Genomic DNA, 6,588 nt, shown 5'->3' on the forward strand with positions numbered 1-6,588 from the left:
GGAAATCGATCAAACGATCCCAATACCGTGCCAGCCCAAATCATGATCTTCACCAACTTGGATTTGGTTCTCTCGCGAAAATCGCGAGTTGCAGAGATGAGAACCATGAAAAGCAAGATCCCGAATAAGAAAACAGAAACCGAGGAAGAGGAAACCACAAGAGTGAAGACTAGTAGAGTCTCGTCTTTTGTCATTCTTTGCTCCTTTTTCACTCAATGATTCCTTCGAATTTGCCGACCAAAAATTCTATATGTCTATTCTATCTATGATATTTCTATATATATAGAATATGATATCTAATATGACATCCGATTTGTCAAAGGGATTGGATTGGTGACTTACCCATTCAGTGACTTTGGCACTGGACGTTCCAAAAACGGGTACTATCGGATCGGGTGAATTAGAGAATAGACAGAGGTCCGTTGGCATTTCAGCCTTTCTTCTCCTTTCAGGGCCTATCCGAAAGAGAATCCAGTACCTCTTGGTCCTGAATATCAGAATAGGACGAACGAACCGGCCTCCGCGGATATCTTTGCTTCGGAACAAAACCCTGCAATCAAATAGATTGTCCCAAGGGCGCCATATTCTAGGAGCCCAAGTTATGCTATTGAAAATTCGTTCCTCTAGCAGTTCCGGTTTGAGCATTCCGTTCCCTTTTTCAAACTCCACTTCTTTTCATATAGCAATCCCTGATCAAAGAGAGAACAATATCCATTTCAAAACATTTATAACAGATTCCTTAGTTCGGACCGACGAAGTAATGTCACTCGACTATTATCAACCTGACTGCAATCTTTTTCTGTCGGTAAGGATTGCACCAGAGCACCTTCTACTTCTAATAGGCCATGAACTATAGATAGAGAAGAATCATTCTGAGCGAGTACATAAGAAGCGATCCACTTTTTTTCATCGGTTCCAGGGGAAGACCAAAGATCTTGCGCGGCAGGTCCGCCAGAAAAACTCAAAAGAGAAAGAAGTCTCGTTAATCTCTTCATGCTCGTTCCAAGTTCGAAGTACCTTTTGGCCAAAGAAAAACCCGCTTCCTGACACGATTGCCTCTTTATCTTTATATAGATAGATTCTATGGGGTTATTACTTAGTAAGTCTATTTTGTACAAGAGCCCCTCCTATCTGATAGAAAAGGGTCCCATGATCCCGAGCCGATCTTACCTTGGCTCGCAAACCCCAAGTTTGTCTATGAAGAGCTAATCTAATTGTATTTTTTTCTAGAATGGATTTCTTATGTGGAATACTAATGGATAGGGCCTCGTTGCTAAGTGCTACAAGATCTAGTGCACTGGAACTCGTGGTTATGGACCCGAATCCTTTAGTATGGAACATTGTCTTTTCCAAGTAAAAACCCCTAGTATATGAAAGAATGAAAAGGTGCTTTCGTTCTTGTGGAATAAGAAGCCCTCGTACCTTAATGAAAGGAAAATCGTAATTTTTCGTTAGGTATTTGACCAAATAGGATCGTCCAGTTCCTATAGAACCTATCACTAAAATACCCGATAGGGCTAAGCGGAACGAAAAGGGTTTTCCATGAGATGGTAAATGAAAACGATTAGTCCCACACGAGGTTTGGGAATAAGTGATTGTCTGATAATGAGCAAGGAATATACGTCTTTCTGCTAAAGAGGATCTATTAAACTCATAATTCATTAGATCCTTGTTATCAATGCCAACTAGGTATCATAAGGAAATGGATCCCGGTTGTTCAATCCTTTGATAACCAAGGTCATTCTTTGCTAAAGAGAAATGATCACTATGAGTCAGACTCAATAGAATTGGATCCATTCCAAATAGCGAGAATTAGGATTCTTGATCCCTCTCAATCTCTCTTTCAATTCGAGGATCCAGAGAGGTGTTTTCATAGTCATCTCCGAATATTTGCCATCTCGGAATATTTTCGATTTCATTTTTCTATGATATGTCTTTCTATATGAAAATTGGTTATTTACGATGTACGATGATCCCTGTTAAGCATCCATGGCTGAATGGTTAAAGCGCCCAACTCATAATTGGTAAATTTGCGGGTTCAATTCCTGCTGGATGCACACGAACGGGAACATTCCATAAGTCTATTGGAACTGGCTCTCTATCCATGGAATCTCATCCATCATCCATACATAACGAATTGGTATGGTATATTCATACCATAACATAAGAACAATAAGAACTCGAATTCTTATCGATACTGGAACTCAGAGCATAGGAGGGAAAGTCGATTTATGGATGGAATCAAATACGCAGTATTTACAGAAAAAAGTCTTCGTTTATTGGGAAAGAATCAATATACTTTTAATGTCGAATCGGGATTCACTAAGACAGAAATAAAGCATTGGGTCGAACTCTTCTTTGGTGTTAAGGTGGTAGCTGTGAATAGCCATCGACTACCTGGAAAAGGTAGAAGAATAGGACCTATTCTGGGCCATACAATGCATTACAGACGTATGATCATTACCCTTCAACCGGGTTATTCTATTCCACTTCTAGATAGAGAAAAAAACTAAAGGAGAATACTTAATAATACGGCGAAACATTTATACAAAACACCTATCCCGAGCACACGCAAGGGAACCGTAGACAGGCAAGTGAAATCCAATCCACGAAATAATTTGATCCATGGACGGCACCGTTGTGGTAAAGGTCGTAATTCCAGAGGAATCATTACCGCAAGGCATAGAGGGGGAGGTCATAAGCGCCTATACCGTAAAATAGATTTTCGACGGAATCAAAAAGACATATCTGGTAGAATCGTAACCATAGAATACGACCCTAATCGAAATGCATACATTTGTCTCATACACTATGGGGATGGTGAGAAGAGATATATTTTACATCCCAGAGGGGCTATAATTGGAGATACTATTGTTTCTGGTACAAAAGTTCCTATATCAATGGGAAATGCCCTACCTTTGAGTGCGGTTTGAACTATTGATTTACGTAATTGGAAGTAACCAATTAGGTTTACGACGAAACCTAGAAATCGATCACTGATCCAATTTGACTACCTCTACGGGATAGACCTCAACAGAAAACTGTTGAGTAACGGCAGCAAGTGATTGAGTTCAGTAGTTCCTCATAGAAAATTATTGACTCTAGAGATATGGTAATATGGAGAAGACAAAATTGTTTGAAGCACGCACAGAACCGGAAGCGCCCCTTGTTTCAAAGAGAGGAGGACGGGTTATTCACATTTAATTTGATGGTCAGAGGCAAATTGAAAGCTAAGCAGTGGTAATTAAGACCCCCGGGGGAAAATAGGGATGTCTCCTACGTTACCCATAATATGTGGAAGTATCGACGTAATTTCATAGAGTCATTCGATCTGAATGCTACATGAAGAACATAAGCCAGATGACGGAACGCAGAGACCTAGGATGTAGAAGATCATAACATGAGCGATTCGGCAGATTTGGATTCCTTTCCTATATATCCACTCATGTGGTACTTCATCATATGATTCATATAAGATCCATCTGTCTAGAGATCGTCATATACATCTAGAAAGCCGTATGCTTTGGAAGAAGCTTGTACAGTTTGGGAAGGGGTTTTTTGAGAGAAAAGAAGAATCTACTTCAACCGATATGCCCTTAGGCACGGCCATGCATAACATAGAAATCACACGTGGAAGGGGTGGGCAATTAGCTAGAGCAGCAGGTGCTGTAGCGAAACTCATTGCAAAAGAGGGTAAATCGGCCACTTTAAGATTACCATCTGGGGAGGTCCGTTTAGTATCCCAAAATTGCTTAGCAACAGTCGGACAAGTGGGTAATGTTGGGGTGAACCAAAAAAGTTTGGGTAGAGCCGGATCTAAGTGTTGGCTAGGTAAACGCCCCGTAGTAAGAGGGGTAGTTATGAACCCTGTGGACCACCCCCATGGGGGCGGTGAAGGGAAAGCTCCCATTGGTAGAAAAAAACCCACAACCCCTTGGGGTTATCCTGCGCTTGGAAGAAGAACTAGGAAAAGGAAAAAATATAGCGATAGTTTTATTCTTCGTCGCCGTAAGTAAATACGTAACTAGGAATATGGAAAATTGCATTTTTGGAATTTGCAATAATGCGATGGGCGAACGACGGGAATTGAACCCGCGCATGGTGGATTCACAATCCACTGCCTTGATCCACTTGGCTACATCCGCCCCTTATCCAGCTAAAGGATTTTTTTCTTTTTTCCGTTGATCATTATTCTATTTATTCTGACCTCCGTACTTCGATCGAGATATTGGACATAGAATGCCACTCTTTAAAAAGGAAAAAAGGAGTAATCAGCTGTGACACGAAAAAAAACGAATCCTTTTGTAGCTCATCATTTATTGGCAAAGATAGAAAAGGTCAATATGAAGGAGGAGAAAGAAACAATAGTAACGTGGTCCCGGGCATCTAGCATTCTACCCACAATGGTTGGCCATACAATTGCGATTCATAATGGAAAGGAACATATACCTATTTACATAACAAATCCTATGGTAGGTCGCAAATTGGGAGAATTCGTGCCTACTCGGCATTTTACGAGTTATGAAAATGCAAGAAAGGATACTAAATCTCGTCGTTAACTGAATTCTGAATAGAAAGATTAAGAAGAAAAAAAAGATTCAAAATACCCAATATCTTGCTAGAACAAGATATTGGGTATTTTTGTCTTTTCTTTCTTCAAAAATTCTTATATGTTAGCAGAAAAACCTTATCCATTAATAGCTGGAACTTCAACAGCAGCTAAGTCTAGAGGGAAGTTGTGAGCATTACGTTCGTGCATTACTTCCATACCAAGGTTAGCACGGTTGATGATATCAGCCCAAGTATTAATAACGCGACCTTGACTATCAACTACAGATTGGTTGAAATTGAAACCATTTAGGTTGAAAGCCATAGTACTAATACCTAAAGCAGTGAACCAGATTCCTACTACAGGCCAAGCAGCCAAGAAGAAGTGTAAAGAACGAGAGTTGTTGAAACTAGCATATTGGAAGATTAATCGGCCAAAATAACCATGAGCAGCCACAATATTATAAGTCTCTTCCTCTTGACCAAATTTGTAACCCTCATTAGCAGATTCATTTTCAGTAGTTTCCCTGATCAAACTAGAGGTTACCAAGGAACCATGCATAGCACTGAATAGGGAACCGCCGAATACACCAGCTACACCTAACATGTGGAATGGATGCATAAGGATGTTGTGCTCTGCCTGGAATACAATCATAAAGTTGAAAGTACCAGAGATTCCTAAAGGCATACCATCAGAAAAGCTTCCTTGACCAATAGGGTAAATCAAGAAAACAGCAGTAGCAGCTGCAACAGGAGCTGAATATGCAACAGCAATCCAAGGACGCATACCCAGACGGAAACTAAGTTCCCACTCACGACCCATATAACAAGCTACACCAAGTAAGAAGTGTAGAACAATTAGCTCATAAGGACCACCATTGTATAACCACTCATCAACAGATGCAGCTTCCCAAATTGGGTAAAAGTGCAATCCGATCGCCGCAGAAGTAGGAATAATAGCACCAGAGATAATATTGTTTCCATAAAGTAAAGAACCAGAAACAGGCTCGCGAATACCATCAATATCTACTGGAGGGGCAGCGATGAAGGCGATAATAAATACAGAAGTTGCGGTCAATAAGGTAGGGATCATCAAAACACCGAACCATCCGATGTAAAGACGATTTTCAGTGCTAGTTATCCAGTTGCAGAAGCGACCCCACAGGCTTGTACTTTCGCGTCTCTCTAAAATTGCAGTCATGGTAAGATCTTGGTTTATTCAAATTGCAAGGACTCCCAAGCACACGTATTAACTAGAATATAGATAATAGAAGGCTTGTTATTTAACAGTATAACATAGACTATATACCAATGTCAACCAAGTCAGCCCAAAGATTGGCTATCCATATAAATAAATTAACCAAACCAATAATTTTGTATTTGTAAATGAAGTGAGTAAAAGTTAAAAACTTTGATGGGTCTTTTCTATATGGGTTGCCCCGGGACTCGAACCCGGAACTAGTCGGATGGAGTAGATAATTCTTCCTTGTTACAATAGAGAAAAATCCCTCCCCAAATCGTGCTTGCATTTTTCATTGCACACGACTTTCCCTATGTAGAAATAGCCAATATTCTATTCCAAAGAGGAAGTTCTACTAATTTTTTAATTAGTAAGTTGATTCACCTACTCTTTATTATAATAAAAGGAACATTTCAGAATGAAAAATATGAAAGTTTTTTCTTGATCATTTATCAACCCTTTCCTGTTTATTAGTTTTGTCTAATGATTAATTAAGAGGGTTGACCAGGTCATTGATACCTATAATATCCAAATACCAAATACGCTCAGTGTGTGATCCACTGAAAGAAAAAAGAGTTGTTTTGGTGAACATCAAAGAAAAAACTTGCTCTTCTTCCGTAAAAAATTCTTCTAAAAATGCCGAACCCAATCGTTGCATAAAAGTTCGTACCGTGCTTTTATGTTTACGAGCTAAAGTTCTAGCGCATGAAAGTCGAAGTATATACTTTAGTCGATACAAAGTCCGTTTTTTCGAAGATCCACTATGATAATGAAAAAGATTTCTACATATCCGACCAAAT

The sequence above is a fragment of the Hordeum vulgare genome, unplaced genomic scaffold, assembly GCF_904849725.1.
Source record: "Hordeum vulgare subsp. vulgare unplaced genomic scaffold, MorexV3_pseudomolecules_assembly, whole genome shotgun sequence".
Taxonomy (NCBI): domain Eukaryota; kingdom Viridiplantae; phylum Streptophyta; class Magnoliopsida; order Poales; family Poaceae; genus Hordeum; species Hordeum vulgare.